The 12,396-nt window shown below is 39.9% G+C and overlaps 1 protein-coding gene and 1 pseudogene across 1 annotated transcript in view; both read left to right on the forward strand.

Annotated features, from left to right (window-relative positions):
* The window catches only part of Myo1d (myosin ID), a 481,196-nt gene that overhangs the window by 372,410 nt on the left and 96,390 nt on the right, over positions 1–12,396 (forward strand). The gene's annotated exons all lie outside the window — the stretch shown is intronic.
* Positions 7,313–7,412, forward strand: LOC115066797 (annotated as a pseudogene).

Raw genomic sequence — 12,396 nt, forward strand, 5'->3', positions numbered from 1 at the left:
CAACAAAAAAACCCACTCAACATATTCTTAATTCAAACTTCAAACGTGTCTAAATCTTGGTTATAAGAATGTCTCTTTCTTAAAAAAAAAAAAAAAAAGAGTATCTGTTTCTGTTAGGGAGAGATGGTTCAACAGTTAAGAGCACTAACTGCTCTTGCAGAGGACCCAGATTCGAGTCCCAGCACCCACATGGCAGCTAACAACCATCCATAACTCTATTTCCAGGGGATCTGACACCCTCTTCTGACCTCCAAGTGCATTGCATAACATGGGTGCACATATCTAAATGCAGGCAATACACCTATACACAAAAAATAAAAATAATATGAGCTGGAGAGATGGCTCAGCAGTTAAGAGCACTGACTGCTCTTGCAGAGGACCCAGGTTCGATTCCCAGCATCCACATGGTGGCTACGAACCGTCCTTAACTCCAGTTCCAGGGGAATCTGAAGCCCTCTTCTGACCTCCAGGGAATTGTACAACACGACACGGGTGCACTCACATACATGCAAGCAATACACTCATACACATAAAATAAAAATAATATGAGCTGGAGAGATGGCTCAGCAGTTAAGAGCACTGACTGCTCTTGCAGAGGACCCAGGTTCGATTCCCAGCATCCACATGGTGGCTACGAACCGTCCTTAACTCCAGTTCCAGGGGAATCTGAAGCCCTCTTCTGACCTCCAGGGAATTGTACAACACGACACGGGTGCACTCACATACATGCAGGCAGACCACTCATACACATAAAATAAAAATAACAAAATATTTAAATTTAAAAAAAAAACATGAGAAGAAAGTGGAATCTCCTCTTTCTTCTCAGTGAATGGTTTTTAAAAAATGTTTCCAATTAAAATATTTTTGAAGCCAGGCGTGGTGGCACACGCCTTTAATCCTGGCACTTGGGAGGCAGAGGCACATGGATTGTTGTGAGTTCAAGGCCAGCCTGGTCTACATAGTGAGTTCAAGTTAGCTGGGACTACAGTGAGACTCTGTCTCAAAAAGACAAAAAAAAAAAAAAAAGTTTTTGAAATGCACCAAGTTGTATAGCTTTCTAGATGTATCTTAGCCTGTTATTACTATTATTATTATTATATGTATATATACACATGTGCATGTGCCATGGTACATGGTGTAGAGGTCAGAGAACAACTCTCAGGAGTTTTCTCCTGCCACCTCAGGAGTTCTCTCCTGCCAAGAGACTGAACTTGGGGTTGTTAGGCCTGCGCTCAAGCATGTGTACCCACTAAGCCAACTTGCTGGCCTTTATCTTAGCCTTTTTAAATTCTTAGTAATTTTCAGAAATACTAGCTATCTGCTACCTATCTACCAGTCTGTCTTGGGGAAGAACAGGAGTTGGTAGGCTTTTTTGAGGGGTGGTTTTTCTGTTTAATATCACAAAAGATTCTAAAAAGTACTTGGGGAAAAACCTCAAACTTTCTTGAGAGGAGATAGTAACAATGCAGAGAATCTCTGGTCACACAGATTTAGGTTGGAATTTGCATGTTTTTTTTCTAGGAAGCTGCTGCTGACCATCACTGTGACACAACCTTTTGAATTGCTTTGCTAACTTTGCAAACAGGTTTTACCAAGCCACCCACACCCCTCACCTGTACTCTGTGAAACTAGTGAACACATCTCTGAGTTGAATGACTTGGACTGGGGTGTAGTCTGTGAGACCCAGAGCTACCTCAGTTCATTGGACATGGCAATGAAACCAGCCATGCCCTGTTACACAAAGCTGTTCTATAGAACACACCATGTAGGTGTCCTGTGATCACCCACTCCTGGTGCACATGCATCGTTACAGGGCTATATGTACTTGAGGACTAACAGTGAAGTCAGAAAGAGACCTCACAGTGGCTAAAATATCTCAAAGGGGCTGGCCACAATCCAGTGGCGTGTTCATACTGAAAAGGCAGTATGACACGACAGAGGCAGGGCCTCTGAAGTGAGGGTCTCATGCGTCTGTCCAGCCCTGGACCTTGGATGATGTGTTCAGTCTTTGTATACCCTGTTTTTTGTTAGTAAACTGGGGATAACAGTTACTGCTTTAATGTGCTTCTTGGACTTCAGTTAATGTAGCTAAGTACCTAGCTCAGTTGATGGCAGTGCATCAACTCTGTCTCAATACATTCGTTTCCTCACTTAGCATGCATTTCTGAGCACTATCTCTGCCCTGAGGTGATAGCCATGGGCTAAATAACAAAATTTCCATCTCATGATGTGGAGATAAATACTCTAACTCAGCTTTATTTCCTTCATTTTTTTTCTCTATATTAACTTCTGCCCACCTCCTCCTTTGTGGCCTTTCCCAGGAGCCCCTTACCCTCAACCAGGAGCTTCCGTTTCCTTGATGGTTATACCTAAGATACCCAGAAGCCTGCAGCTCAACCATAGGTTGTTCTTATTATCTGTGCCAGGCCCTGGCAAAGGGGACCCAGCAAAGGCTTTGGAATTCAGTCTGTCCTCCATTCCAGCTCTATTGCTTGCCACCTCACATGCAGAACCACATGGTCCTTGTCTGGAATGTTAAGAATGTTAGAAAGATCAGGCATGTGTTATGGAGGCCTGGTTCAACACATAGCTTCAGTTGACTAATAAGATGTTTGGGTTTTTTGGGGTTTTTTTTAAGATTTTATTTATTTTTATTTTATGTGTATGAATGTTTTTGCCTGTGTGTATATAAGTGCACTACATGTCTGCATGATGCCCTTGGAAGCCAGAAGATAGCAGTGGAACCAGAGTTAAGGAGGGTCGTTAGCCACCTTGTAGGTGCTGGGAGCTGAACCTGGGTCCTTTGCAAGAGCAGCCAGTTCTTTTAACCACAGAGCCATCTCTGCAGCCCAGCTAATAAATTTTAAAAGAGAAAAATCAAAAAAATAAAACTGCTTCTTTTTTTAGCAGTATCTTGCTATGTTGCGCAGGCTGGCCCATGATCTTCCTGCCTCCATCTCCCAAATACTGATATTATAGGCATGTACCTCATGCCTGCTCTATAAGCTGCTTTTAAATCCCTTTTTAAAAATTTATATCTGAGAATCCCAATGGGTGACTAATTTATTAGAAATGCTTTCTGCGGGGCTGGAGAGATGGCTCAGCCGTTGTTCTTGCAGAAGACATGGGTTTGAATCCCAGCACCCACATGGCAGCTACAAGCTGTCCTTAACTCCAGTTCCAGGGGAATCCGAAACCCTCTTCTGATGTCCACGGCATTGCACAACATGGGTGCATTCACCTACATGCAGGCAATACACTCAATACACATAAAATTTTAAAAATAATAAATAAAATATTTTTTTAAAAAGATGGCAACTGCGCTACTACTTTGTTATTACTTTGAGGTGGGGCTCAATTAAATTTCCAATTAGGTCACTCCTCCATTTTAGTGGCTCTTTTAAAAAAATTAATTACATTTGTTTATTTATTTATTTATTTATTTATTTAGAGGACAGACTCACCCACCTGTGCCACAGTGCTCATGTGGAAGTCAAAGGACAGTCAGCTTTCATCTTCCACCATGTGAGGCCTGGGGATCAAACTCAGTTTTGTCAGGTTTGGTGGCAAGCTCCTTTACCAATCTAGCCATCTTGCCAGCCCTACTTCAGTGGTTCTTAGGTAAGATCTGAAATCATTCCCACAAACTCTATGTTTACCCTGTTTCTCTCACCCTCACTTGCAATAGCTTCCCATTACTTCCTCAAACAAGATGTGTCCCTCACTTCTTCCTCAGCATAAGGGCTGAAAATAGAATTACACAGCCAGGACTTGGGGTCTCCATGCCTCTTTGTTACAGCTGTGGTCACTGTTACTTTCCCTCTGGTTTTATAATCATCTGTAGCTTGCCCTCTACTCCTAAATGAACCAGAAGCTCATTGAGAACAGGGAGCCTGTGGCTTTTGTTTGACCCCTCCATGGAGCCTAGTACAGGATAAATAAATGGACGACAAGCAGATAAGTCAGCCATTTACCCATCAAAGGAAGGAAAACTTGGAATTCACCTGGCTGTCCTGACACTCCAGCACTGAACACAGGGGTCAGCTTAGAGAGGAAGGAACAAGACTGGATGCTGACCGAGATTTTCCTTGGTAAAACTGGGCAGGAAGCTGGTGGGAGCCCTGTTTCCCAAATTTTTGAGTAGGCAGAAACTTCTGGCTGTCTGAGAGCCCCCTTCTCAGGCTATTTTAACTAAATGGCAAGGGGAAAGAATGAGAGACTAGAGGAAGCACAGCATGTGTCACCTGGCTCAACTCTGAGCTCCAGGGCCTGTGGCAGCTGGGCCTTCACTCAGGTCATGAGAAGCCAGAGTTGCAACATTGTAAGTGCTTCTCCACGTCATCTCCAGATGGCCAGTGGGCTGGTTGGAGACAACAAACTAGCCTCCAGATCCTGCAGAAGGTAAAGCAGATTTTAATCAGTTGCTGACATACCTTAGTCTCTCACTGCTTTTGTGTTCCTGTGGATCCTTTAGCCCAGCAAGAATTGTAGTTAACCCAAACATACTTAACCAGAAATGAGTTTTAAAACCAAGTGTTAAATTGATATTAAACAGAGAGGTAACAGTTGGAGGTGTGGTCGACTGTCACATGTGCAGTGATGGGACAAGGCAAGGAACAACCAAATGCTCTATAACCTTGCAGCTCCTCCTGAGTGAAGCAGACCTTTAATATATTGCTTATGACAGTTTGAAATGGTTCCTACTGGTGATCAGCATCAGCTGCACATGCTGAGGGGGATACATCTGAGCTTTATATCTTACCTTTTTTTTTTTTTTAAGATGATCTCACTATGTAGCCTTGGCTAGCCTGGACCTAGCTATGTAGACCAAGCTAGCCTCAAACTCACAGAGATCCACCTGCTTCTGCCTCCCGAGTGCTGGAATCAGAGATGTGCTCCTCTACACCCAGTGCATCCCAGCTTTAGAATAATAGCACCTGGCGGGGGGGGGGGGCCCCAAAAATGTAGACACACAGGCCTTGAACTTGCTGTGTTGCCAAGAAAAACCTGTAAGTACTGATCCTCCTGCCTCCACCTCCAAAGTGCTGAGGTTACAGGCATGCACCACCATGCCTGGCCAATACAAGTTTCTTAAACTGTAGGTTGCAGTCCTATATATGGTTTTCAAAACACTTGGAAATAGGTCCTGGAAAGATGGCTTAGCACTGAAGAGCACTTACTGCTCTTACAAATGACCTGGGTTCCCAGTACTCACGTGGGGGCTCGCAACCATCTGTAACACCAGTTCCAGGGGATCGAATGCCCTCTTCTGACCTCCAAGGGCATTGCATTCACAAGTGCACTTATATACATGCAGGCAAAACACTCATATACATAAAATAAAAATAAATAACTCAAATTTTTAAATATAATTTTTTAACTTAACCGCAGTAAATGGTTTCTGAGCCCACAGCAACCAAAACTTACTTCAAAATCAAGCCTGTAATGTATCCATGGTATTTCTGACATAGCTCACCTGATTTATATTATATGACTGTCAGTTCAGAACTATATATAGCATGAACACTTTGCAAAGTGTTCATACCATACAATGCCAAACTGCCTGAAATACCCCACCTCACATTCATGACTTATATGTAATGAATATGAATTTCAGTACTTATTTTGTATATGAAAAAAATTTCTGCTCTTATAAAAACATAATGGTCTAATTATGGAAAGCAGACTTTCAGTATTTTTCTGTCACCAATCCTCAGCATACGGGTATCAAGTTAATATAGCTTTGGGTTCTATTGTGTTAGATATTTAATTTTATTTGTTTTTTGTCTTTTTGAGACAGGGTCTCCCTTGTAGCCCCAGCTGTCCTGGAACTCACTATGTAGACCAGGCTGGCCTCGAACTCACAAAGATCTTCCTGCCTATGCCTCCCAAGTGCTGGGATTAAAGGCATGCACCACCATGCCCGGCTAGATATTTAATTTTTAAAACTGATATTTAAGTTGCTGACTTGAGGGAGATGAAGAGATGACTTCACAGTTGCTAGCACTTACTGCTCTTACGGAGTGCTTTTAATTCAATTCCCAATGCCCACGAGAGGTGAGTTACAACTGCCTGTAACTACAGCTCCAAGAGATTTTCTACTCTCTTCTGGCATCTGTGGGCACTGCACTCAGTGTATAAACCCATACACGGACATACATATACTCACATAATTAAATTTTTTTAAGTCTTTAGGTTGCTTACTTGAGTTTCACTATTTAAAAAAAAATTGAATGAATTTTCCCAGGGAATTGGGACAAAATTTCAAACATTCTGAAATGCCCTAATCATACTTCTATCATTTTATACTACAAATTTATATAAGGAGGCATTCTTAGCATTAGCAATCATAAAATCAAAATATCAACTCTGAAAAGCATTGAAGATTCTCTATCCTTCAATCTCAAATATTCAGCCAAAACTTAGATATTATCTATCTCATTAGTATGTAAGTTTGCTTTCATCTTTAATAGATGGCAAAATTATAGGTATACCAAATAATTGTTTTGAAGTAAATTCCTTTATGGTTTATTATCAGTAAATATTTGGTTTGTATGTCTGTTTCAAATACCTATATACCTGGAGCCACATACAAATTTTTCAAATGATGGACTGGAAAAATGGTTCAGTGGATAAAGTGTTTGCCACATAAGCATGAGGGCCTGAGTTGGATCCCCAACACCCACATAAAAGCCAGATGGGTATGGTGGCTCACCTGTAATCCCAGCACTGAGGAGGCAAAGACAGGGAACCCCATGAACAGGCTGGCTAACTAGGCTAACCATATTAGTGCGCTGTAGGTTCAAGTGAAAGACTCTGCCTCGATATATAGGGCAGATAACAATTAAGGAAGAGAGCCAACATCAGTTTCTGGCCTACACACATATGCGCGCGCGCACACACACACACACACACACACACACACATACACATATATATATTCCCCAAAACTTCTCAGGTGTAAAATTCTCAGGATTGCTAGTGGAAAAATTTGCAGAAGCTCTGCTCATGCACTAACTTGTCATTTATGTATTTATATTTTGTATGCAGTAGTTTGTAAACATTTGGAGAAAGGGATTCAACTTCCCTTGCAACTACAGGTTTCTTAGACAAATAATAAGATATATTTTTCTCTTTCAACTCAATACAGTTCATTTTAATGATCATAGTTATCCATGAGAATGCAGTAAAAAGGGACTACTGACCAGCCTAAAGGTCAAATTTAAATTGTGTGTGGACATACACACTCATACAGACACATTCTGGGGCGCTTAATAAGCATGTGCAAATGAGAATAAAAATAGCTAATATTGTGCTCATTTTTAGCAGCACATATACTAAAATTGGAATGATGTAGAGAAGCTTAGCACGGCCCCTTCCCAAGGAAAGTTAGCTAATATTTATCTAGCTTTAGTCCATGACAGGCTCTAATCAGAAAACTGTACCCATTTTAATTCCAACTAAACTCACAACTCCAGGAGATGGATCACTCCCATTTTATGGCTATAGAGATCGAGTCACTTGTTCAAGATCACAGCTAATCAGAAACAGACTAGAACTCAGGGGGCCTGGCTGTAGCATTCTACCCCCAACATCCTGTGCCATAGAGTGCACTGCCTCTCAGATACAGATTCTGGTATTATTCAAAGCAGAAGTAAAATATTTAGAACAGAAGCACATTTTAAAATAGAAAATAAAGCTGGGCATGGTGGTACACACCTTTAATGTCAGCACTTGGGAGGCCGAGGCAGGTGGATCTCTGTGAGTTCAAGGCTAGCCTGGTCTACATAGTGAGTTCCAGGCCAGCTGGGGCTACAGGGACACCCTGTCTTAAAAAGACAAAAGAAAAACAGAAAGAAAAAAAAAAGACAGACAGGAGTTTCAGGCTTGAAAATGGCCTCTGTGTCCTCTAGTTTCCTGAGGAAATCATTCTGTATCAGAACAAGCAAGAATCCTAGAGGCACCTTTTCATTTGGAAGGGAAGTACAGCTCTGGGCGCACTTATTGTCATCAGTACTGTCACTTGACACTGAGTCCTTGGATGGAGAGTAGTTTGTTTGCTGATTTCAAACCACAGATGTGGTCATGTAATGATAGCCTCACTTACTTATTTTCTCTTTATCCTCAGTGAAAGCACTAATGCGCTTCCATAAAGTGTGAAGCAAAACACTTTTAATCAGACTTGAAAGAACCGTCTTCATTTCCATCTGCAGTTGGATTCTGTCTAGCACCCATTATTCTCTCTAGTCTGCTTGTTCCCAGGGGAAATTCTGGACTAGAACTTGCTCTTAGGGTCAGGGAAGGCCTTGCCTCCCAGACTGCTGATTTTTGCTATCCCATAGCTACCCATCCAGATAAATTGTGCTAAACCACTTTGACCCACAGACCAAATATGTCTTCTCACTAGGACACTTTTTCTTTCTTTTTTTCTTTTTTTAAATTATTTAATAACCACATACTTAGAAGAAGCATTTCATTACAACAGCATAGACATATTCAATAACAATTTCCAAAGCTAAGATGCATCTCTTTCAAAATTGGCTGTAAATTTTTAGGTTTACAGTTGAATTGATACAGTTACACAATACTGTACTCAGTATAAACCCTATAAGACATAAAATTGAATGAGGTTTTAACCTTTAAAAAAGATCTCCATTTCATTATTAAAATACAGAAAAATTCATTTTTAATTCAATTAACATTAAGATGTTTGTACATGCATTTCTAATCATTATATATCTGATTATTACTAGTCACAGTTGGTTACTTTCTGAGCACCTTGGCATCTGAGCAGTAATGTTTTTCACATCAACTAATTATTAAGGAGCAAATTTTTATACTTTGAAGAATTATTTTTTTAATTTATTTTATTTAGAGATTAGAAATGCATGTGCAAACATCCAATGTCAATTGCATTGAAAAAGAATTTTTCTATATGAAACTGTGTATTTTAATAATGAAATGGAGATCTTTTTAAAGGTTAAAACATCATTTAATTTATGTCTTATAGGGTTTATACTGAGTACAATATTGTATAACTGTATTAATTCAACTGTGAACCTAAAAATTTACAGCCAAATTTGAAAGAGATGAATCCTACCTCAGGAAAACGTTATTGAATATGTCAATTGTGTTGTAATGATATGCTTCTTCTAAGTATGTTGTTATTAAATAAATCATTTTAAAAAAATTTAATAACCACATAATTAGAAGAAGCATTTTGGTACAGCTTTAACATATTCAGGAACACACTTCAGAGCAAGGATACATCTATTTCAAAAGTGGCTGTAAATTTTTAGGTTCACAGTTGAATTAATACAGTTATACAATATTGAACTCAGTATAAACCCTGGAAGAAATAAAATTGAATGAGTTTTTACCCTTTAAAGATCTCCATTTCATTTTAAAATATGCTGTTTCCTACATTTTTAATGCTCCTAACACTTAGATGTTTGTATATGTGCCTTGGTTACACTTGGATCCTTAGTACCGGAGCATGGATATAAAGTCGTCAGGTAAATTTCACTGGTAATATTTATCACCTCTACTATTTAACATGAAGTAAATTTTTATGCTTCCTCCTCAAATATGTCTTTTTTTTAATTTGTTGATTTTTTGTGTGTGCATATCATACAAAACATCCCACACAATCTTATTCATCTATATGCCCACTTCCCAAATGGCACCCTCCCATAGCCTTCCCTGCCTTACACACTGGAGCCCATATACTCTGTCATCACTGTTACTGTCCACTGTCTTGTCAACACCCCCAGCCATTCTCCAGTGCTTGTCTGATGCTGAATCTAGTCGGCCTATCTAGATATCCTTGTTTTAGGAAGGTCAGCTGTTCCTCATCTAGCAGCAATCAGTTGTCACTATTCCTTTAGATAAGATTGGGGTCTGATGTTCATTTTCCTAGTTCTATGCTGGGTTACTGTCTGGGAGTCTCTTGCACCACCCTGGCCAATAACTCAAAGGAAGGTATCTGCTGTCTGGCATTGTTTCTTATTATGAAGCCTTTACTTATACATATGGACTCTTAAAAATTATATTGACCCCATTAATCTTTGGTTATACTTTCCTTTTGGGTGTTTAAGACCCTGTAGTTGGCAGTTGGCCCACAATTTATTTTTACTCTTAAGGTCATTTGAGGATCTGTTCCTCAGGGGTCAGGAAATGTTTCCTCTGTGTTGACCCTCCTCTCTGTAGACTGGACACTGGTTCAAGTCCATCTGGTGGGGTCTCCACGGCCTCCTTGCTCAAGAAAACAGGTGACTCACCACAGTTACAGGACATTTTGAGAGATGCTCATAATCCCTTGAAACTTAGTTGACCTAGGAGGGCAATGAACAAAAACTGTCCTTATGTCCCCCTGACCAAATTAGTATAGGCCTCAAAGTATGTCTGTTAAACATCTAAGAAGGTTAGTTCCACCAGTCTGGTAAATACTCTCAGATAAACCTTGCCTAGGCATATATTACTTCTTTGACCTGGTTGTATGTATAATTTGTCAGTAGGTTGTTGGCCTAATATGGTTCCCTCTGGTTTTCTAAAACTAGCTAGGCATTATTTATCTCTCACATTGACCCTTCCACCATGGTTTCACCATTTAAGGTGCCCCCATTTTTTCCATTTCTCCTTTAATAATACCCTTCTCCTATGGTCCCACCTCTCTTGAGATCCCACCTCTCCTATGGTCCCACCTCTCCTTCTTTCCCTTTATCCCCTAGGTTCCTTGTATAACCTTCCCTACTCCCTCCCCTTAAAATAACCCCATTATTATCCATATCTCCCTTGTTAACACCTATTTTCTACTGTTCTTCTCTTTCATGTTCTTTCTTTTCCTTTACTTCCCTGGTTCCTCTTCATTATCCTGGTTACTAGAGTTATGTCTGGATACATATTCACTTATAAGGATTTGGTGCTACGATCCACATATGAGGGAGAACATACGTCTTTGTTGTTGTTGTTGTTGTTGTTTTTCTGAGTCTGTTACTTCACTTAGTATAACAGTTTCTAGTTCCATCCATTTACCTGCAAATTTCATGAGTTCATCTTTCTTTACTGCTGAGTAAAACTCCATCATATAAATGAACCACATTTTCATTATCCACTCGTCAGTTGAGGGACACTTAGGTTTCTTCCATCTCTTAGCTATTGTGAAAAGAGCAGCAACAAACATGAATGTACAAGTGTCTCTGCAATAGGATGAGTTCTTTGGGTATATACCAAGGAGTGGTATAACTGGGTCAAATGGTAGGTTCATGTGTAGTTTTTTAAGAGTTCTCACACTGCTTTCCATAGGGGTTGAAAAAGCTTGCAGTCCCACCAGCAGTGGATGAGTGTTCCCCTTTCCCCACATCCTCTCTAACATTTAGTATCCTTTGTTCTCTTGATCTTAGCCAGTCTGACTGGGGTAAGATGAAATCTTAAAGTGATTTTAATTTGCATTTCCCTAATTACTAGTGATGTTGAACACCTTTTAAGATGCTTCTTATCCATCTTTATTTCTTCTTTTGAGAACTCTCTGTTCAGTTCCTTAGCCCATCTTTTAATTGGGTTACTTCCTTTCTTGATACTCTGTTTTTTGAGTTTGTTATATATTCAAGACGTTAAACCTCTGTCAGATGTGTCGCTGGTGAAGATTTTCTCCCATTCTGTGGGTTTTCTCTTCACTTCCTTGGTAGCTTCTTTTGATGTGTAGAAGTTTTTTAGTTTAATGAGGTCCCATTTATTGATTCTTGACCTTGTTTCCTGGGCAGTTGATGTCTGGTTTAGAAAATCCTTTCCTATACCCATATCTTGTAGGTTATTGCCAATGCTTTCTTTTAACAGTTTCAGAGCTTTGGGCTTCACATTGAGGCACAAAGCACAGTTTTAAAGATTCAATTCTTCTGTCTGCTCATTGGTTTCTGTAAGTGTCAGGCAGCAATCAACTCTGGTAATTCTGGTTACAGACAAGTCTCTTACCGGGTGTAGTGGTGCATGCCTTTAATCCTAGCACTTGGGAGGCAGAGGCAGACAGAGCTCTGTGAGATTGAAGCCAGCCTGGTCTACATAGAGAGTTCCAGGCCACAGACCTTTTATTTTTTTTGCAGTTATTGTGAAGGGTAGTATTTCCATGTACTCTTTCTCTGATTGCTTGTTGTTGATATATAGAAAGGCTACAGACTTCTGTAGATTAATTTTGTAACCTGCCACTTTACTGCACATGTTAATAATTTCTAGGAGTTTTCTGGTGGAATTTTTGGCATCTCAGATATAATATCATATCATCTACAAAAAAGGATAATTTGATCTCTTCTTTTCCAATTATTACTCCTTTAATTTCCTTCTCTTGTCTTACTGCTCTTGCAAGAGTTTCATGCACTGTGTTAAAAAAGAGTAAGAGCACAT

The sequence above is a fragment of the Nannospalax galili genome, unplaced genomic scaffold, assembly GCF_000622305.1.
Source record: "Nannospalax galili isolate Female #2095 unplaced genomic scaffold, S.galili_v1.0 scaffold363, whole genome shotgun sequence".
NCBI lineage: Eukaryota > Metazoa > Chordata > Mammalia > Rodentia > Spalacidae > Nannospalax > Nannospalax galili.